At 46.8% G+C, this 22,047-nt stretch overlaps 1 long non-coding RNA gene across 1 annotated transcript; it reads left to right on the top strand.

Moving 5' to 3' along the window:
* The first annotated feature begins 893 nt into the window (after positions 1-893).
* LOC118887168 lies at positions 894-20,570 on the top strand. Its single transcript, XR_005017905.1, has 3 exons — positions 894-967; positions 19,673-19,870; positions 20,293-20,570. It is a non-coding gene; the product is annotated as an uncharacterized LOC118887168 (long non-coding RNA).
* The last annotated feature ends 1,477 nt before the right edge of the window (positions 20,571-22,047 follow it).

Here is a 22,047-nt window from a genome sequence, read left to right as displayed (position 1 = left end):
TGGGGAAGAACTTAACAGCTGGGTTGGCATTTAAATGTCCTAAAATCGCTGCTAGGAGTTTAGTCTAGGGTAGATTTTCATGCATGCAAATGAAATGTGTCTTTGCTTATGTAGAGAGCTTGGCAGGAAAATATTTGGGGAGCAAACTGGGGTGGGCGTGTGGGCAAGAAATGGAGCAGATCCAAATAGAAGGGGCAGCTGTGTGTCCCTTCCTTCGGCAGATGGGGAGGGTCTTTTCTTTTCAGACAAAGCAGGTGAAGGTAATAAACCTGTGCTCTGCTGGGCCTTGTGTGCCAGGTGCCAACAATAAGGTACACACAAGAATAAATTCTTAATTTTGGCACTTTAATTTCATCCTTTCCTCCTGCAGCTCCAGACTGAGCAGCTGTTTAGCAGGAAAGAAAATTCAGAGCAGGGTAATAAAGAAAATTCGGAGATGGGAGCAGCTACCAGCGTGTAACTGTATTAACCATGTTTCTAGTTTCTGTAAACTCGGTGTCTTCACATGCATATGCTGGACCCATCTTGTTCTGGACAACTCAACAATATGCCCGGGTCACGTTACCTTGGCCTCCTGCTCCCTCACCTGTTTCCACCCCACCCCCCTTCTTACTCTCCACCCTGCACCTCCCGCCAAATCAGAGGAAGTCCTCCTCCCTGAGGGCCACGCTTTTCCAATTCAAACCAACCCGTCCAAGAGTCCACAGCCCAACCACCTTCCTTATCAGGCTCTCAACGCTCCTGGCCCTAATCACCCCAGCGCCAGCCCCTATGCCCCAGGCCCAGCTGAAATTACTCAAAGTAGCCAATCTTAAGCCTGCTCACCCTGCCTCGCCCCCTCCTCTCCGTGGAAACCACAATAAAGACTCTTGTTCACAGTTCCTTCCTCTGGATCTGCCTCCTGACTGACCCTGCTGCTTCCCCACGTGACTCCTGGGGAATGCTGTGTACCGCTCTCTTGGGAACCGTGAGTAATTAACTATCTTTTCAGTGTCAGTCATCTCCTGATCTCTTGTCCTTACCATACCTCAGATTTTCTATTAATACACTCTTTTGTTTAATTTTTTAATTTTATTTTTTATTTTTATTTTTTCACAGTCCAAGATCAGCCCTCAGAGGTTTACTTGAAGGATGATTATTATTTCTTTTTTTAAAATTTTTATTGGAGTATAGTTTATTTACAATGTTGTGTTGGTTTCAGGTGTACAGCAAAGTGAATCAGTTATACATATACATATATCCACTCTTTTTTAGATTCTTTTCCTGTATAGGCCATTACAGAGTACTGAGAGTTCCCTGGGCTATACAGTAGGTCCTTATTAATTATCTATTTTCTATACAGTAGTGTGTATATGTCAATCCCAATCTCCCAATTTATCCCTCCCCCTCTTACCTCCAGTAACCATAAGTTTGTTTTCTACATCTGTGACTCTGTTTCTGCTTTGTAAATAAGTTCATTTGTACCCCTTTTTTAGATTTTACATATGGTATTTGCCTTTCTCAGACTTACTTCACTCAGTATGACAATCTCTGAGTCCATTCATGTTGCTGCAAATGGCATTATTTTGTTCTTTTTTATGGACAATATTCCACTGCATATATGTACCACATCTTCTTTATCCATTCCTCTGTTGATGGACATTTAGGTTGCTTCCATGTTCTGACTATTGTAAATAGTGCTGCAATGAAATTACACTCTATTTTATTTTTATTTATTTTATTTTTATGTACTTTTGGCTGCATTGGGTCTTCGTTGCTGCACGCAGGCTTCCTCTGGTTGCGGTGATTGGGGGCTACTCTTAGTTGCGGTGCACGGGCGGTGACTTCTCCTGTTGCGGAGCACAGGCTCTACATGCGTGGGCTTCAGTAGTTGTGGCACACAGGTTCAGTAGTTGTGGCTCGCGGGCTCTAGAGCGCAGGCTCAGTAGTTGTGGAGCACGGGCTTAGTTGCTCTGCGGCATATGGGATCTTCCCGGACCAGGGCTCGAACCCCTGTCCCCTGCATTGGCAGGCGGATTCTTAACCACTGTGCCACCAGGGAAGCCCTACACTCTATTTTAAACAGTAACAAACATTCAGGCTTCTTACCCATTTCCAGAATAGGCAGAAGAACTAATAAACGATTACTTCTCTTTTCACCCACTCATCCTTTCATCCATCCATCCATCCCTCCATCCATACATCCATCCGTCCAGTATTTATTGAGCAATATGGTGGTTTTAAAACATCTCCCAGAATGGAACTTGTCTTTTTACTTTGTTACATCGTCTTTTTAGTTTAAGAGCTTTCATTTTTACTGCAGTCAAATATAATTATCTTATTCTGTATAACTTGTGCTTTTTGGATCCTAAGAAGCTCTTCTCTATGTTAAAAAAGAAAAGATGTTCTATATTTTCTCCTAAAAGATTTAAAGTTTTCTTTTTCACATCTAGGACTTTAATTCATCTGGAATTGATTTTCATGCATAGCATATGGTAATCACAAATTTTATGTTTTTCTTTACGGATAGCCAGGTGTCCTAATACCATTTATTATATGACTCAGTCTTCCCAACACTGACTTGTACCGATACCTCTGTCATTTGCCAAATTTCCACAAACTGATCATCAGCTTCTGGTTTCCCTATTCTGTCTCATTGGTTTATTTGTCTTAGATCCAAACCACACTGTTTTCTTTTTTTTTTTAACATCTTTATTGGAGTATAATTGCTTTACATTGTTGTGTTAGTTGCTGCTGTATAACAAAGTGAATCAGCTATACGTATACATATATCCCCATATCCCCTCCCTCTTGCATCTCCCTCCCACCCTCCCTATGCTGTTTTATTTCTACATATCACTTTATAGTAAGTATTTACATCTGAAACGACAAATCTCTTATCCTTCTGCTTCAACATTGTCTTGGCGATTGTTGGACTTTTACACGTGGACATGGTGGCAGGTGTGGTGGACCTTGGGATGAAGACACTGTGCTAGGGATGGTAAAACAACAAGATAGATGGAGTCTGGGTTCCTGGACAACCTCATGAACCACAAACATCAGCCCTGGACCACATCCAGATACTCACGTGAGGAAGAAATACCCATTTTGCTTAAGTCATTATCAATTTGCATGGATGTCAATTAAGTGCAGGCAAATATTTATCTCAAGTAATAATATTTTTCTTATTTATTAACTTAGCTGAAGATCCTGGTAAAATACTGAATCGAAATGGTGGAGCAGGCAACCTTACCTTGTTCTTGGCTTTAGAGAAAATAATTCTAATGCTTTACCATTGAGTATGATGCTTTTTTGGTAGATGTTTCTTATTGGTTTAAGAAAACTTCCATCTATTCTGTTTGCTGAGAATTTTCTTTAAAGAATTATGAGTGTATATTACATTTTACTGAATGCCTTCCCTGCGTCTAAGAAGATGATTATATATGGACTTTCTCCTTTAATCTTTTTTTTTTTTAATAAATAAATTTATTTATTTATTTATTTTTGGCCGCTTTGGGTCTTCGTTGCTGTGCACAGGCTTTCTCTAGTTGCAACGAGCGGGGGCTACTCTTCCCTGCAGTGTGGCTACTCTTCCCTGCAGTGCGCGGGCTTCTCATTGTGGTAGCTTCTCTTGTTGCGGAGCACGGGCTCTAGGCGCGCGGGCTTCAGTAGTTGTGGCTTGCGGGCTCAGTAGTTGTGGCTTGCGGGCTCTAGAGCGCAGGCTCAGTAGTTGTGGCACACGGGCTTAGTTGCTCCGTGGCATGTGGGATCTTCCCAGACCAGGGCTCAAACCTGTGTCCCCTGCACTGGCAGGTGGATTCTTAACCACTGCACCACCAGGGAAGCCCTCCTTTAATCTTTAATGTGGTGAATGACTTTAACAGATATTTTACTGTTAAGTTTTCTTTATATTCCCGAGTTAAAGACTCTGTGCTCGTGATAAAGTATTTATATATAGATTGCTGGATTTGGTTTGCTAATTTTGATACAGGATTTGTGCATCTGTGTTCCTATTTTTCTTGTAGGTACTGTTCTTGTCTACTTTTGGGATCAAAGTTCTGCTACCCTTATAAAAGGAGTTGTGGGGGGGTCCGTTCCTCCTGCCCCCATCCCACGAAATTTCTATGGAACAATTTGTATCTGATAAGGGTTAAATGCTCCTGGAAGGTTTGGTAAAACTTGTCTTGGTGTTACTATACAAAACTTACAAGTACAAAACTTACTTGGTAATACTGTACAGTTTGGTGCTTTATTTTTTTTGCAAATAGATTTGTGACTATTGGTTTAATAGTCTTAATGCTTACAGGGTTTCTATTACTTTTTGAGATAGTTTTGATTATTTCTACTTTTTCTATGCATTTGTCTGTTTCATCTGTTTTTAAACATTTTGACATAAAGTTGCACTAGGGAATGCTCTCTTTATTTTTCTAAAGAACTCTACTGTGTAGTTATGTCTTTCTTTGCATTCCTGATAATATTCATTCGTGATTTCCCTTTTTTTCTTTCATGATCTTTACTTCTAAGAGTTTATCTACTTTGTCTTCTTGAAGAATCAATTTCGCATTGGTTAATTATTTCTTTTGCAGATTTTATTTCACTAATTTCTGTAGTTATCTTTATTATTTCCTTCCTCCCATTCTTTTAAAAACTTCTCTGGTATTTTAATTTCTTCTGTTGAATGCTTAATTAATTTTCACTCTTACTCGTTAACGAGTTTTTAAAATCACTCATTACTGCTTCAGCTATCTCCCCTGTTTGGAAATGTAGTCCTTTCATTGACATTCAGTTCTAAATATTTGATACTTTTTATTATGCTTTATCTTTTGAGTGATTTAGAAGTATGCTTTTCAGTTTCCAAACACTTGTGATTTCTCATTTCTTTATTTAGTGTCAGGAAGTGATCTAGATGATATCACTTCTCTGGTATTTGTTGAAACTTCCTTTTTGAGCCTAATATCTGATTAAATTTGTTAAGTGTCAGATGCATGTTTGAAAAGAATATTTAGTTCCTGTGTATGTCTAGATCAAGCTTTTATTAATTATGTGGTTCAGATCTTCTATAGTCTTACTAATTAAGCTATAATTTTTCTGACAGAGATATGTTAAAATTTTCCACTGTGATGGGTTTCTCCTGAAGTTTTGCTTTTTTTTTGCCACGCCAAGTGGCTTGCAGGATCTTAGTTCCCCAACCAGGGATTGAACCCGGGGCCACAACAGTGAAAGCGCCAAGTCCTAACCACTGGACCACCAGGGAATTCCCAGTTTTCCTTTCTATATTTGACACTAAATAGTTAGAGGCACAGAGGCTCAGGTGTGGCATATTTTCTTGAAGAATTATGTCTTTCATTATTGAGTAAAGACTTGCTTTCTGTCTTAATGACTCCTTTGTGTGGCAGTAGTACTCCTATACCAGCTTTCTTTTGTATACATATTTTTTTCAACCTTTATTTGTTTTCAACCTTTCTGTGTTGTTTGGGGTCAGTTGTATCTTAAAACATTTTGTACAGGTAGATTTTTTTTCATCCAATCCAGTTAGTCTGGATTTTTTTCATCAGGTTAGTCTGAGTCAATTAACAGGTAAGTGCAATACATTTACTACTATTGTAATTATGGGTATATTTGGATTTACATCTGTTATCTTATTTATCATGTCTCTACCCTAATTTTTCCCTCCTATCTTGCATGTTATTCTCAGCTAGCATTTTAGTTTCAGTTTGTTTTTAACCCCCTTGATTCATCATTATTTTTATTAATATTATGGTTAATTATAGTCAATGCGCATTGGGTTAATTATCATTTAAATCATTCTGGATTTAATTTCCACTCCAAACCTCTTAGTAGTTCATTCAGTGAGGATCCATGAATAACAAACTCTTTTTGTCTCTGTCTGAAAAAGTCTCTATTACAATCCTTACTTTTGGATGATAGTTTAGCTGGGCATATAATTCTAGTTAACAGATACATTCTCTCACTACTTTGCAAACACAGCTTTGTCTTCGGACGTCTATTGTTGATGCTGAGAATTCTGTTGATCAAATTGTCATTTCCTTTTAGGCAGTGAGTCTTATCTCTTTGGTTGCTTTTGAGATCGCTATATCTTTGATGCTCTCTTGTTTCTCCACCATGTGTCTAGATGCCTATTTATTTTTATTTGTCCTGTTTGAATAATGTGACTCTTCACCCTGATGACTCATTCTCTCAATTATGGAAAAACCCTATAATTTTTTCATTTTAAATTTCCCTCCCCCCATTGTCTTTATTCTCTTCTTCTAGACCATCTATAAGATGTGTCTTCAACATACTTGTTCCATCTTCCACATTTATGTATTGTGTTTTCATATTTTTGATCTCTTTATATCTTGTATTGCATTTGGGATGATTTCTATTTATCTTCTACTTCTCTAATTCTTTCTTTAGCATTGTAAACTTTGCTATTAATCTCACAAATTTAATTTATACTTTCAATGAATTTTTAAAAAATTTAGGTCTGTTTGATTTTTTTCATGTCTGCTTATTCTCTTTTCAAAATGTCCTATTCTTTCTTTATGGCTCTGATTCCTTCTTTTACTTCCCATGTCATTTAAAATATACTTTAAATGTATTTCAGATGTTCAGATGTTCTATTAAGTTTAGTTATAGGGGAGCTAATTCTCCTTTTATTATTTCTATTTTTTTTTTACTTTATTTTTATTTTATTTTTCCTTTTTTGGCTGCATTGGGTCTTCGTTGCTGCACGCGGGCTTTCTCTAGTTGCTAGGAGCGGTGGGGTGGGGCTACTCTTCGTTGCGGTGCGCGGGCTTCTCATTGCAGTGGCTTCTCTTGTTGCAGAGCACAGGCTCTAGGCAAGCGGGCTTCAGTAGTTGTTGCACACAGGCTCAGTAGTTGTGGCTCATGGGCTTAGCTGCTCCGCGGCATGTGGGATCTGCCCGGACCAGGGATCGAACCCGTGTCCCCTGCATTGGCAGGCAGATTCTTAACCTCTGTGCCACTAGGGAAGCCCTCCTTTTATTATTTCTAATGTCTCTTTTTATGGTGGTTTGTTTACATACAAGTTTTGTAATTTTTCTATTGTGGGTCCATATTCAGAGTGTTTGCCCCTACCCTGTAGGAGTCCAGTATGCTCTGGGTTGTGAAATTGTCCTTGAAGAGAAGTTTCATATTTGCTTCTGCCAGGGTGCAAGTGTTTAAATGGTTCTGGACCAGTTTTTATGTTATTCTCATGACTTAGCTTTCCTCCACTTCTCGGATTTCATAAAATTATAACTTTCCCCCATTTTTGGCAGAGGCCTGGGGTTTTGATTTGAGACAGGTGGATTTTTTTTTTTTTCTATCCAGGTCCCTAAGTAACTGGCCCAATAGGTGGAGTTTTTCTAGCCCCCTTCGTACCAGCTTCAGGGCAGTAATGGACAGCTCTTAAAGACTCTAGGCTTCAAACTGGGCTTCCATTCCAGCTACATCACCTCAAGTAAGCTCCAAACGTCACCTCTTCTTGACACATGAGAACCTCAGCCCCCATCCCAAAACCTGGGGAGTGTTGGGGTCAGCCTCTGCTATCCTGCCCCAGCCTTTAATGATCTATTTTCCACCCTGGGAATTTTTCTCTCTCTCTTTTGAGTATGAATACTCATTTTAAAAACCTTTTGGTAGTGGCATTATATTCTGTTCTGCTTATCCTTGTGCTAGAAGAGAGGAGAGAAAAGCCCCCATCCACTTGGTCTGCCATGTTGCTAGAAGCCCTTCTCTCCTTCCATTCACCTGCCCTCCACCTGCTTTTAACATAGACACAGACATGTTTCCAAAGGCCCTTAGATAGAGGAGGTAGGGGGGAGGGACATGGGCCAGCAAGGGAGAGGAGGATAAATGATAATGGAGGGATGCATGACCTGAGTGACCCCAGGGCCAGTCTCTACAGGGATGGATTTGGGGAGACCTGGTTTGGGGTCAGGGATGGGCCTATTTAAATAGGCAACTCCGTAGGGCGGTTGGAAAGAGTCCTCCAGAGTAGATGTCCTGTGTCTCACTCTATTACCTTTTCAACGGTAACATGACCTCATGGGAATTAACCCCATGGTTGCCCTAGGTCAGGGCCATGGTCCGGCCAGGTCAGCCACCTCCGTCTAGCAGAGGTCCAGCCTGCAGACCATCTCAGCCCTTGAGCGCCCTGAGACCCGTGACTCTAGCATGCAGGACGGAAAGAGGACACTGGAGGGAAAGCTTCACAGAGAGCCAAAAAAACGCTGGGGAAGAGGCATCAATCTCTCGTAAAATAGAAGCCTGCTCATTTCTGATCTCCAATCAAGCAGAGGAGACAGAAGGGGCAGCTGTCATCAAGCGGCCGAAGCTCCAGAATCACTGCTGAGTAATTGCTTGGAACTTCAAGTCTGGGATGGAGGCTCTTCAAGCCATATTTCATGGGAGAGATACTGAGCCCTCACCGGGAGGAAGAAATATGGTCGTTAAATGACCGCTAATGGTCCATTATTCATCTGGGGGCAAATCAGTGAGGTTCATTAAGCTGACCAGCCCAGCCTTGGAAGAGGGATGTAAAATTAGCTGGAGGATGGAAGAGGTAAGACACTGAAGGGAAGTCGTGTAGAGGAAGCTTGTCTTCCAGGTGGTGACTCTGGAACATGAAAGGGAAGGAGGTGGAGGTTCGTTTTCTTCCCTGCTCCTTGCAAGGAGTGTTTTGACTCTGCGGCACAGACTTCTGAAAAGAATCCCCAGTCCGTGCATCTGACTGGCCAGCCCCCTTCCAAGATCACCAACTTCCACTGTTAAATTCCCACCCCACGCCACCCCCAAAACCTTTCCACAAAAGGCTGCACCATCAACCCGACCTCTGAGTAATCAGAAAATGGAGAACAAACTCCCCTCCCAGGGAAAAAGCTGGAACCTACCTGCCCAGGGAAATCTATATGTAAATTCAGACAATCTGCAGTCTCCCTGGTGCAACACTTTTGGTCTCCAGCCAGGTCGCAAGCAAAGATAAAACAGGCTGGCAGCAGGTTTCTGGTCAGAGCTGGAACTGCCAGCATGAGGGGTTACTGTCTGGGCAGGGACCAGGGGAGGGAGGTCCGTGTCCCAAAACCATGTCAAAAGTTCTCTGCTTTGTCCCAGAGAGCCCCAACTGATAGCTTACTTTCAATTCTTAACATTGTAATTGATGCACTTGAAAAAAATAAAAGAACACAGATGGGAGAAAATTAAGTAGTTTCAGATATTACGAAGCAAAGCTTTCTAAAAGCCTGACACTCGGCAGGGTGTGCCTCACATCACTGTCCAAATTGGCCTGGTCACACTGGCCACACCTGCCGTCCATGCTTCGAGGCCCATGACCTCCTCGCCTGGTGTTACCTAATGTTTAGCATCACTCCAGCACAGGCCACGTGGTGCCGTGGTGCAAAGGCAAACAAGCCCCGAGTCTCAGGGGCTCCCTGTGAATAGTGTGGGTCATCTATGGCCCTGCTCTCAGTGATGACAGAGGCAGAGGTTGGAGTGACGTAGCCACAAGTCCAGGAACACTGGCGGCCGCCAGAAGCCGGGGGGGGCCAGGGCAAATTCTCCCCTACAGGCTTGGGACGGAGCACAGTCCTATGACACCATGATTTCTGACCTTTGCCCTCCAGAACCCTGAGAGAATCCTTTTTCTGTTGTTTCACATTGGTGGTACTTTGTTACAGCAACCATAAGAAACTGATACAAGTTATATCTTCACTCCGGGACCCAGGCTGACCAAGCAGCTTCTACCCAGACCACTAGAGGTTTTCCTGGAAGCAAAAGAAAGCAAGGCACAAAGTATGAGCTGGTTCTCAAAGCTTCCACACAAAAGTGACCCAGTCACTCTGCGGACATTTCATTGGTTGGAGCGGATCACCTGGACACCCCTGAGTTCAGAAAGCAGGGGGATCTAATCCTCCATCGCAGAGGTTGACAAACTTCTTCTGTAAAGGGCCCCGTAGTAAATATTTTAGACTGTGGGCTGCATGGTCTCTCTTACGGCCCCTAAGAGAGCCTTGAAATGTGTCCCCTACAGTTGAGAGATGCGAAGGACAGACACCCAGCCCAGCCCGAAGAAGCTTGCATGAATAGGGGCGGGGTCTGCACCCCCAGAGGCAACACAGCAGGGAAATGGGCTTCGGCTGTTCAGATGGCAGAGCCAGGAGAGGGCTTGGGAGATGAAAGGACAGCCCCCAGGCCCAGGTGTTTCAGTGCGAGCAAGGAGATGAGATGCTCTTTGTGGACCAGAGAGAGAATCTGCCAGGGGCCACACGGGGGCCTGTCCAACGGGGCCGTCTCATGGGGTTAGGGGCGGTGCCCAGCAGGATGCTGCAGGGGCTCCTGATGGCTGTTCAGTCAGAGGAAGGAGTCACATGGGGCCATTCAGAATTTGACGAGCACACCTGGGGTCACAGGTACCCCAGAGACAGGCAGGGAACGTTTAAGGAATCCACAGAAGCCAGGAGAGGAAACTTTTCTTCACAACCAGGTCCTGGAGTGTTATTATAAACTGGCAAAGCTCACTTACCATCCTGCCTGCCTGCCTGCAGGAACCTCCGTGAACCCCGCAAGGCGGCCAGCGGTTTGAGGCTCCTGGATTTCTGCTTTTGAGCTGCATTTGTTCTGCACGCACCCTCCCTCAAAGAGATGGGAACCCGGTTAAAGCAATATGAAGTGGGACTATTGGAGTCAAACTCAAGATAGTGGGAGAGCAAGAGAAGAATAACACCCCATTGTCTTTGAAATTTGGGTTAATTGCGGTGCCAGGGGATCTGCAAAGCACGTTCTCCCACGGTGGCCAGGGAAACTTCCCGAACACTCCTTAATTAATAGATGTCCTTTTCTGCAGTGGTTTCTGGGTCTCTCATCAGCCAATTGAACTGTTCTCCTGGAAACAAAGACCCATTTGGAGGTGCTGGACTTCCGGTAATTTCTTTCTTCCATCTCTTTGTCTGGAGAAGAGTGCACTGAATGGCAGGTCCGATGAATTCCATTTCTCAGTGACAAAATCCCTGGGGGGGGCGGTGGGGGGGGGGAGGAGGGCGGTTGCTATAGTGACTGGGGGTGGGCCACTCTATTAATTTGCAGAGGAACAATGAGGAAGTCACTGACCCTCAGCAGGAAGTCTGAGCTTGAAATGACCATTGTCTCCTGAGTTCTTCCCCATCATCTCCAGGTGAGGGAGAAATGGACCCACAGGGTTAGCGCAAGCGCACGATAAAAAGAACAAATTGGGAGAAACAGCTTCTCAAGGCAAGGGCTGGGAGGAGGGTGGGATGGGAGGGATTTCTTGGTATCATGAGCTGCATTCACAGTCAGGCAGAACTTGTGCTGAGTTTCCTTTTATCTGAGGATGAGGCAAAGCAAAAAGGGAAACTGCTGAGGAAGGCTGGGAAGGACCCCACCTCTGCTGGTCCTGATGCAGGACTGTGGTCATTGTACCCAAATGGCCTTCACCTCTCTAGCCCTCCCCATCCTAGGTCCTGGAGCTCGGGGCTCAGCCTTCCAGCAGGACTGGGGGTGCGCGGGCATGCCCTCCGTCCACAGAGCCTACAAAATTTGGAAGGCAGCTATGCTCACCACTATACCAGCAACACTGCACTCAAAATTTGAATCAGATTTCACTCCCAATTCAGGAGAGGCCTGAGAGCCAGTCACAGAGTGTCCTCAGCAGAATAATGGCTCTCAGAGTCGTCCACATCCTAATCCAGGGAGCCTGTGAATATATTACCTTACATGGTGTGGAATAATAAAATATATATTTCGTTTTTTGTCCCAGGTCCTAGGCACAGAGCTCCTAAGACCCTTGGAATTTCCTGAGTGTCAGGAGTGGCCTCTGTCATTCATAAGGAGCCCTCCCTTTTTTAAAATTGACATACAGCTGATTTATAATGTTTCAGGTGTACAGCAGATTCAGATATTTGTAGATATATATATATATATTCTTTTTCAGATTCTTTTCCATTATAGGTTATTACAAGATCTTGAATATAGTTCCCTGTGCTATACAGTAGGTCCCTGTTGTTTATCTATTTTATGTATAGTAGTGTGTATCTGTTAACCCCAAATTCCTAATTTATCCCTCCCCCCCATAAGAAGCACTTTTTGATCTCACCTGAGTTTATGCTGATGAGGTGACTTCGGGTGCCCCCCCCCAAAGATGGCTTCTGGATGGGGCTGGTCTCCAGAAAGACCAAGTGATTGGAGAGTTGGAACTTTTAGCCCCACCCACTGGCCTCCAGGGAAGGAGAGGGCCTGGAGATGCAGCTCAGTGAAAACTCTTGAAGGAGATTTGATGAGCTTCCGGTTGGTGAGGTTGGCTCATCCCACAGGGACAGAAGCTCCTGCTCTCAGGTCACTTCTGGACCTGGCCCTGTGGGGACCTCCTCATCTGGCCGTTCATCTGTATCCTTTATAATCAACTGGTAAACGTCAGTAAATGCTTCCCTGAGCTTTGTGAGCCATTCTAGCAAATGATCAAACCTGAGGAGTGGTGGTGGGAATCCTGATTTATAGCCAGTAGGTCAGAAGTACTGGTGACAATCTGTGTGTTGCGGGGAGTCCAGTGGGACTGAGCCCTTAACCCGTGGGGTCGGAGGCTATCTCCAGATAGATAGCATCAGAACTGAGTTGAGTTATAGGACAGCCAGCTGGTGCCTGCTTAGGACTGGAGGATTTCTTGATGTGGAAAACACCTGCCCGCTCCACACACACACATCTGGTATCAGAAGTATTGAGAGAGAAGAGAAAAAAAGTTTTCCCTTCACATGACAAAAAAGACTTTGCAGATGTGATTGAAGACCTTGAGATGGGGAGATTATTGTGGATTATGCAGGTGGGCCTAACCTAATCACAGGGCTCTTTTCTTTCTTTTTTTTTATTTATTTATTTATTTTATTTATTTATTTTCAGCTGTGTTAGGTCTTCGTTGCTGCGTGCGGGCTTTCTCTAGTTGCGGCGAGCAGGGGCTACTCTTCATTGCGGTGCGCGGGCTTCTCATTGCGGTGGCTTCTCTTGTTGCGGAGCATGGGCTCTAGGCACATGGGCTTCAGTAGTTGTAGCGCGTGGGCTCAGTAGTTGTGGCGCACGGGCTTAGTTGTTCCGCGGCATGTGGGATCTTCCCGGACCAGGGCTCGAACCCGTGTCCCCTGCATTGGCAGGCGGATTCTTAACCACTGCGCCACCAGGGAAGTCCCCCACAGGGCTCTTAAAATGAGGAAGAGAGAGGCTGAAATTGGAAGCAGAGAGAAGGACTCGATTGGCCATTGCTGGCTTTGGTGGTGGAGGAGGGGGAGCCGCGAGCCAAGGGATGCGAGTGGCCTCTAGAAGCTGGAAAAGGGAAAGACACAGACTGCCCCCCACCCCAGAGCCTCCAGAAGGAACTCAGTCCTGCTGACACCCGATTGAGTCCAGTAAGACCCATGTTGGACTTCTAACCCACAGAACCGTCAGAGGATAAACACCTGCTGTGTTAACCCACTCAGTCTGTGGTCATTTGTTACAGTGACAGCAGGAAACTCAGACACAGGGCACACTTCTGGAGGCTCTTGAGGACCTCAGCCAAAGCTCCAGTCCCTTCAAAGAAAGAGAAGTAAGACAAGGAAAGAAAGGAGCCACAGTTTGTAGGAGAGTAGATGGGCACCTGGTCTCTGAGTTCCAGCCTCCAGAACCATGAGAAATGCATGTCTGTTGTTGAGAATCCTCTCAGTCTATGGTAATTGGTTACAGCAGCCTGAACTAAGAGACGGCATCAGCCCACAGGAGTGGGAGGGGGGCCGCTCTCAGGATGAAGGCGGATGAAAGGAAAGAAGGTTCCCGGGAGGAGGGTTTGGCCTCCATCCTGTGCAAAGAATCCCAGACACACAGAGGCTGCCTGAGAGCACACAGCAGGCGGGACTTCTTCTGAGCAGACTGTCTGGGTCCCCAGAACGCGTGTCACATGGTATACACGGGTGTGTGTTCCCGGTAAGCAGGGAATGTGGTCACACCCACGGGCTGGGTGGGGTGCAGGGGCTGGAGCAAACACCCACCCGTGTCCACTGGGGAGAAGCCAGCCCGAGCTGGGAGAGAAGTCACTGCTCAGAGGGCAGCCGGGAAAGCCAGACCCCCTTCAGAGGGTGATTCTCAACTTGGGTCGGGGAGGGAACAGCCCTTATGCATGTAAACTTTGACGTGTACTCACAGCCAAGCGGTCAGAAAAGGTTTTTTTCTGGAACAGCTCATGTTAAAGAAGCACCAGGCAGGCTTTCGTAAACAGCCAAGACCTTGCTGAGGAGGCAGGGAAAGAGGGCCCGTCCTGCAGTGACCGGGTAACTAAGGGAGAGTCAGAGCCCTCAGGGGCATTAGTACCTTGGGTCCCAGACGGGCAGGACTGATTTGTTCCCTGCTGGGGCGGCTATAAAGAGAAGGCAAGTCCATCTCGGGAAGGCAGAGAACAGGCAGGAAAAATAAACTAAAGGGGCTTCCCTGGTGGCGCAGTGGTTGAGAATCTGCCTGCCAATGCAGGGGACATGGGTTCGAGCCCTGGTCTGGGAAGATCCCACATGCTGTGGAGCAACTGGGCCCGTGAGCCACAACTACTGAGCCTGCACGTCTGGAGCTTGTGCTCCGCAACAAGAGAGGCCGCGACAGTGAGAGACCCGCGCACCGCGATGAAGAGTGGCCCCCGCTCGCCGCAACTAGAGAAAGCCCTCGCACAGAAACAAAGACCCAACGCAGCCAAAATAAATAAATAAATAAATAGCGGTCCCTTTAAAAAATAAATAAATAAATAAATAAACTAAAGAACTTCTATAGTTTCTGAGCCAAAAAATATGCCTGGATTCCCCCCCCTTCACCTCGAGAATGCATTTCCATAAAAAAGATGACGATAGCCAGTTCTGTTCCCTGTGGGCAGCCCCATTCCAGCTCTCCCCAGCCCGGAGCTTCAGCTATTCCTGGTTCCCCTGCACGTCATTCCTTCCAATAACCCCATGACTCCAGGTAACCACAGTGCATCTGGAGCATCGACAAAACAGCCATAAACATCAAGTCACATTCTGTTATACATTGAACAACTCTCTTTTATGGAAAACAATAAAATCTCGTGAGCAGAAATAGAAAATCCTGCAAAAATATATAGCCGTTAATATAGTGAAATTGCAAGGGTTTTTGGAAACCGGGGAAGAATGATGTCTGTCGTCTTGGGGACCCTGCCCCAGGGTGCTGTCTCATGGGTAAGATGCAAACATCTTCCACCGTCACCCCCACTCACCACAAATCATCTTTGGAGTCCGGCTCCACTTCACCAGGCCAGTAGGTGGGGTCCCTGAAACCTGGGAGTGGGTCAGGATTTTGTGAGTTGAATTCTATTTCCAGTGCCCCAGGTGTGCTTGCTATTTGAAAGGGAAACTTTAGGTACAGTAAAAGAAAAATTATTATAAGGCACATCAGCCCTATCTATTCTATCCTTTTTTGGTAAAACTGATTTTGACTTCCGTGTTTAGATCTGGGAAGAGTGTCCATGAGGGAAAGTGCTGGGTGGCTACAGGAGCTTGTCAGTAATGGTCCAGCTGAATGTTCTAGGGCAACAGGCGGTTCACAGGGCATGGACGTAGTGAGAACTTGGCTCTTTTTGCACTTCCGCGGGGAAGGAGCAGCAAGGACTTTGAGCCCTAAAGCCTCAGGTCAAGGGAACCAGTTGGCTACTCTGTGGAAGTGGCCTTTTGCCTGTGACCCCAGGTGACCCCATGTGATGGTTTAGCAGAGCCCTGGCGCTCCCCTTGGCATTTCCTCATCTCTATTCTCAGTGTCAGGGCTATTACAGATGAAGCTGCTATGACTATTTTTGTGCAAGTCTTTCTTTTTCTTTTTTTTTTTTTTAGGCCTTTTATTGTGAATTTAATTTTTTTTTTTTAAATAGGAGTTTTGTTTTTTTTTTTAAAGATTGATTGATTGATTGATTGCTATGTTGGGTCTTCGTTTCTGTGCTAGGGCTTTCTCTAGTTGCAGCAAGCAGGGGCCACTCTTCATTGTGGTGCGCAGGCCTCTCACTATCGCGGCCTCTCGTTGCAGAGCACAGGCTCCAGACGCGCAGGCTCAGTAGTTGTGGCTCACGGGCCTAGTTGCTCCGCGGCATGTGGGATCTTCCCAGACCAGGGCTCGAACCCGTGTCCCCTGCATTAGCAGGCAGATTCTCAACCACTGCGCCACCAGGGAAGCCCCAATTTTTTTTTTTTAATTTATTTATTTACTTTTGGCTGTGTTGGGTCTTCGTTTCTGTGCGAGGGCTTTCTCCAGTTGTGGCGAGTAGGGGCCACTCTTCATCGCGGTGCACGGGCCTCTCACTGTCGCGGCCTCTCTTGTTGCGGAGCACAGGCTCCAGACGCGCAGGCTCAGTAGTTGTGGCTCACGGGCCTAGTTGCTCCGCAGTATGTGGGATCTTCCCAGACCAGGACTCGAACCCATGTCCCCTGCATTGGCAGGCAGATTCTCAACCACTGCGCCACTAGGGAAGCCCCACAAGTCTTTCTTGAGTAAACACATTTTCATTGGGGAATGGAATGATGTGTCACATGGTAGGAATACGTTTCACTTTTTAAGAAACGAACCAGGTGTTTTCCGAAGTGGTGGTTCCATTTTTCATTCCCACCAGCATCATCTGAGCGTTCTGGTTCCTTCACATCCTCTCCAACAGTTATTTTGAAAGGCAGGCAGTGCTATCTCATGATGGTTTTAATTTACTTGCATTTCCCTGATGGCTAACGATGGTGAGCAGCTCTTCATGAGCTTCTTTGCCATCTGCATATCTTCTTCGGTGACGTGTGTGTTCAAATCTTTTGTCCATTAAAAAAAATTGGGTTATTTGCCTTATTATCTCATGGCAACAGTACTTTATACATTTTGTCTTGGGAGTGGGTGGGACACGGTGGCTGGCTCTTCATCTTTTCACACCAATCCATCAACTTTATGTCCTAAGTCCTTCAAAGCTGACTTTTGAAATTCAAAATCCCAGGTCCTTGCCAATCAGAAGCAGACTCACCTCTGCTTTTCTGCTCTATCCTGCTGCCTTCCCTCCATCCCGATGGCCTGGTGAGGGTGGCAATGCCTCTTCCCAGGGTCAGCTGGACGGCTCATTTCCAAACAATTTTGTCTTTGCCCCACCCAGGATCTATGCCTGCTTCCCGAGAGCCGCTAACCACCCCATGATGTGCTTTATGAGCAGAACCTCCCCACATGTCCAGTTGATAACAGGAGAGGTTTCAACACAGGAAGCCTTTAATGTTCAAGCCTAGGAATTCTGGGCTGTGAAATTTGGGGCCGGGGTGGGGTGGGGGACCTGCTGACCCACTCTTGGACCCTATGATTCATCTGGAATCCTGTAATTCTTGCCTTTGCACAAAACAAGCACCTTTCTGGGTCGCATGTCAGCCCGGAAATGGGCAAGTAGGACCCTGTTTATGGGCACCTTGATACCCCCTTCCAAGATGGAGCTGCATTATTACTTCAAAGTAAACCCATGCTTCTCCCAATTGCCAGTACACAGAGCTACTGTTTCTTTTTCCATAACATCTGCCAGCACTATTTATTATGCATGTGCTGTGTCTATGGTAGCTTCTCTGGTTCCCCCACGAGGATGTAAGCGCCTCCAGGGCAGGAATCCGTGTCATACACGTCCATTCCCACATCTCCAGAAGAGCCCCTGGTGAAGAGAAGCAGCAGAATGACTATTGGTTGAGTGAGGATGATCCCAGGAGGCCGATCTCCTTGCGGTCAGCCTCCGGGCCTCTCCCTCCTGATGCCCAGCCTCCCCGACAGGGAGGGGTCTCTAAGGGGTGGGAGGCTGCTGTATCTCCCCATCCTGAACAGGGAGAGAGGCTGAAATTACACCAAGCTGCCTCCCCGCCCCCCATCACTGCCTTTCTCCTAGCACGATCCCCCAGTTCCCTTACTTTGCCAGCAAATGGTAGATGATGCCCTCTAGTACCTCCCTAGTCAGCCTAGGAGACACTGGTGAGGTCTAAAGCTGTTTCTATGGCAACATGATCAGAGATTTGATGCTGCAGGACTTGGTACAAGGGGGCTGCCTCCTGCCCTCCTGGTGAGGGGATGTATGAATTGGGGGGTGAGGTGGGGCCCTTGGGGTGGGACCACATCGTGAGGTAGAAATCACTGAGGCATCGATGCACCTAGATTCTTTTTCCAAATGTGTCACCTTCTTAACTTCCCTGACCCTCAGTGCCCCAACCCTAGAATTGCCACTGGGTCAGCAGATGTGAGGTGCCCAGCATGGGCCTTGCACATAGCAGGAGTCAGTAGATGTCACCAAGAGCCCTGGCATGGCATCAGGGAGGGGATGTCTGGGCAGGCCGTGGGTGGCACCACTTAGGGTCAGGGGCTCAGAATCAGTGTGAAGGACGTTGGTTATGGACAGTTCACCCTGACTCTTTCCATAGCCCGTCCCAATCTCCCAGCTTGTAGGGCCCTCACTCAACGACCCTTTCTTGTCCCAATCTCATCCTTGGCAGCCCAATTCCCCAGAGATATTTTATGTTCCTTCTACTCGCATCATGACAAAACTGCCCAGGGTTGCGTTCCTCTCGGGCCTGCTTTCAGCTGGAGAAAATGCACATGGGGATTAGTCAAGGCACCCAGGTCCCTGCCGGGGTGTTCCTTAGATGGCCTCTTGCCTTTCCCAGGGGACAGCAGGCTGGAATCTGTGTAGCATGTGTTGTCACCCCAGCTCTGAGGAGTGGCTCTAAGGTCAGGGAGTCCAGGCTCCCAACGGGCCAAGGGGCAGACTCTGCACAGGCTGGGGACAGACCTTGGGAGTAAGCCGGCCAGAACATTATTATAAATGTGAATGACACTAGTCTCGTAGGGCTACCTTTTAATCCCTCCCAAGTGGCATGATTAGCCATAGAAAACATCAGTACCAGAAAGGCCCGAAGAAACCACCAGATCTGAGTTCACAGACTCATACAGCTACAGAGCCAGTCAGGTGATGGAAATGGTCAGGGAACACCATAGGGCATGGTGCAACCTGTGGAAAACTGGAGAGCATGTGACCCCTCTAGAGGGGGGCTGCTACCCAGCTCACGAGGGGTGTCACCACATGGGCGCCTCCTAGCTGGGTGACCTCAGGCAAGTTACTTAACCTCTCTGAACCACTGTGTCTGCATCTGTAAAATGGGGCAGATGAGAGAACCTGCTGTGTCTCGGAGGATCCAATGAGACAACGGGTACAAATGGACTGTCCAGTGTCAATACATGGCAGCTGTCACTGTGACTGCCCCTGATGACCTGTCCCATCCTCACTCCTCCCTCTGGGCCTCTTCTGTGTTTTGCTTGCTTGACAAGTATTTATTGAGCACCTGTGTGGTGGGTGCTGGAGCTGCCCAGATCCCTACTCAGCAAGGAAGGACTGGGGGCCTGAGTCACCGACACTCAGCCCTCAGCTGGCAGCTCCTTTTGGGGACTGCCTCGGCTGAAGACAGCAACCTTGTTTGGATGACACCCCCTTCTCAGGGTGACCCGTGTCAAAGGACTAATCAACACAGGGATTTAAAGTCCGGGCCTCTCCTCCCACCTTGGGATGGCTCTGGGGGTCACCCATCTTCGCAAATCCCTGTGGGGTCAGCCAGGGCTTCTGTTGAGACTACATCACATCCCAGCTTTTTCCCCGGCCCAATCTGTTTCCTTCCCTTCCCTTCCACAGGCGTGATTCCAAGAGCACCCCGATCAACCTTGTGATGCTAATCTCTGACTCAGGGTCTGCCCCCTGGAGAATCCAGCCTGAGGTGTCAGAAGGGTCCAAAACACCCACATGGAGTTGGATTTTGGAGCTGGGTCATCTACCATCTAGTTGGCAACAAGGACCCCAGCAGTGGTCAGGGGAGCATAGATCTTTACACAGGTAGCAAACATTGTGAAAATTTTCCCCATGGTGACCTGGCATTTTCAGGGAGGAGAATGCACCAGCTGGCGTGGTATATCTGGCATTTGATAAATACGGAGGAAACACTTATCAAATGAGGACGGCGATGCTTTGGGAAAAGATAATGTAAAGCTGAGAGTGATTAATGGGCAATTAAAGGCCAAGTGTGAAAGATGGAGGGCCTTCCTGGGAAAAACATAAGAGGCTCTAATGTCTTGGGATGAGACCCCAGTTTTGGCCCAAGACCTGACCCCAAGAGTAGCAGAACTCCATAGAAGGCTGAACTCCTAATCCAGGAAGATCTGCCACGCCAAGGTCAGAGTCCTGGTTGGGAAGAATGGGACCCTGATACGTGGGATAGGAACTTATGGGTTGATATCCCCCAAATCTTGAATCTCAAGGTTTCTCCAACTCTCAGCTTTACATTGTCTGCAGAGAGGCCCATGTCGCACCCTCCTACTTGATGACCACCTGGAGGCCTCTCCCCTGCAAAACAACACGCATCCTTTTCAGAAACTGCCCCCTCCTCTCCGCTGGCGGCCAGGGCAAGTTGGCAACATGGCTCAGCTGGGGACACTCTGGGCCTGATGAAAGAGGAAGAAGACCACACTGCAGAGGAGCTTGGGAAGCAGCCGGCTGGTTCCTGCAGAAGGCAGACGAGTCCGCACGGAACTGGTGCCAGACGTGCTTGACCAAGTAGGTGGAACACAGGGCCGGCCAGGGGAGCACTCTTCTGGGCAGGGACCCCTGGAGGTGATGCGAACACCCTGTTAGGACAGCCCCCAGCAGCATAGGAAGGTGATGGCCCACACCAAGAGAGGTAGGAATGCCCGAATTCCATGGGGTCAAAAGGCCAGAGAAGTGGGTGGGTTCAAGGAGATCTACCAGGTAAGGCCAGAAAGCCACCAGATGAGCAGGCACCACGGGAAGTCCCAGAGGACACACCATTTACCAAAGCGTATGGAATGTGCTGGGGAGAGGGCACCAGCATCGCTAGAAGGTGCACCGGTGCCTCCTCTGTAAGCCCAGGCTGATGGTGGGAGGTAGAGTTGCCCAAAGGGCAGAGCTGAGAGCAGTGGGAGGAAGAGGACCCCACCCCACTCTCTACCTCCTCCCCTCCCTGAAACAACAGAGGCCACGTGGCAACACCAACCGTCAGCATCCCAATGGATGCAGTTATCACAGTGAGCAGCAGACTCGGAAGCCACCATATTGGTACCACTCCATGGGGCCTCCATGGCCGTATCCATGGAGATTACAAATGCGTATACCCTTGGACCCAACAAGTCTACTGGGAACGTATCGCACAGCTGTCCCATGTTAAGAAAAAGCATCCTAAACTGGTGGCTGCTTGTCCTTTCAGTGTCCTGTGAGGGTTTTGTCTACCAGACCCACACGAGGATCATCTAATTTCATAGACATTTGCACCTTGGTTTGACCTACTTTTTGCTATGCGTTAGGGTATTTTACAATGCTGAAGGGCAGATGTCAGCTTGTAGAAAACTGTTAGCTATGCAAATGGTGCTTGTCTAATAACAATTCAAATGAATTTTGTCTGGAAGAGATGCAAATAATTTCTATCCTGTAGAAGTACTAATCCCAAAGGTTACAGTTTTACTGCCCTGGAGTTTATACATGAACCAGTTTTCTATGTAACACAGCTGCCTTATTCCAGATTTCTTTCAGTGCCTATATGTATCCAGCCTCTTGAATTCTCTTTGAACCAATTTTGCCATCCTGCTGGTTCCTCCCTTAATGAGTTCAAGGTCTTTGACACACAGTCACTTTATAGTGGTGCAAGAATCATGCTTTTCACTTCTTGAAAATAAAACTTTGACCCCTAGCACATATACAAATAAAAGCATTTGTGGCGTTGTTTCTTGTAAGAGAAAAGTATTGGAAACTAATGTCAATCAGTAAGGAACAGGTTAAATTAATTATGGTGCATAGACACAAAGGCATATTGTACAGCTCGTACAAAGGATGAGGCAAGTGTGGATGTATTTATATGGAAGAATTTCTGAGATTTAACGTTAAATTAAAAAATAGCAAGGTAGGGGCTTCCCTGGTGGTGCAGTGGTTAAGAATCCACCTGCCAATGCAGGGGACACAGGTTCGAGTCCTGGTCCGGGAAGATCCCACATGCCACGGAGCAA

This window comes from Balaenoptera musculus, chromosome 20 (assembly GCF_009873245.2).
Source record: "Balaenoptera musculus isolate JJ_BM4_2016_0621 chromosome 20, mBalMus1.pri.v3, whole genome shotgun sequence".
NCBI lineage: Eukaryota > Metazoa > Chordata > Mammalia > Artiodactyla > Balaenopteridae > Balaenoptera > Balaenoptera musculus.
The sequence above is the reverse complement of the archived record's forward strand: the minus strand, read 5'-3'. Positions and strand labels throughout refer to the sequence as shown.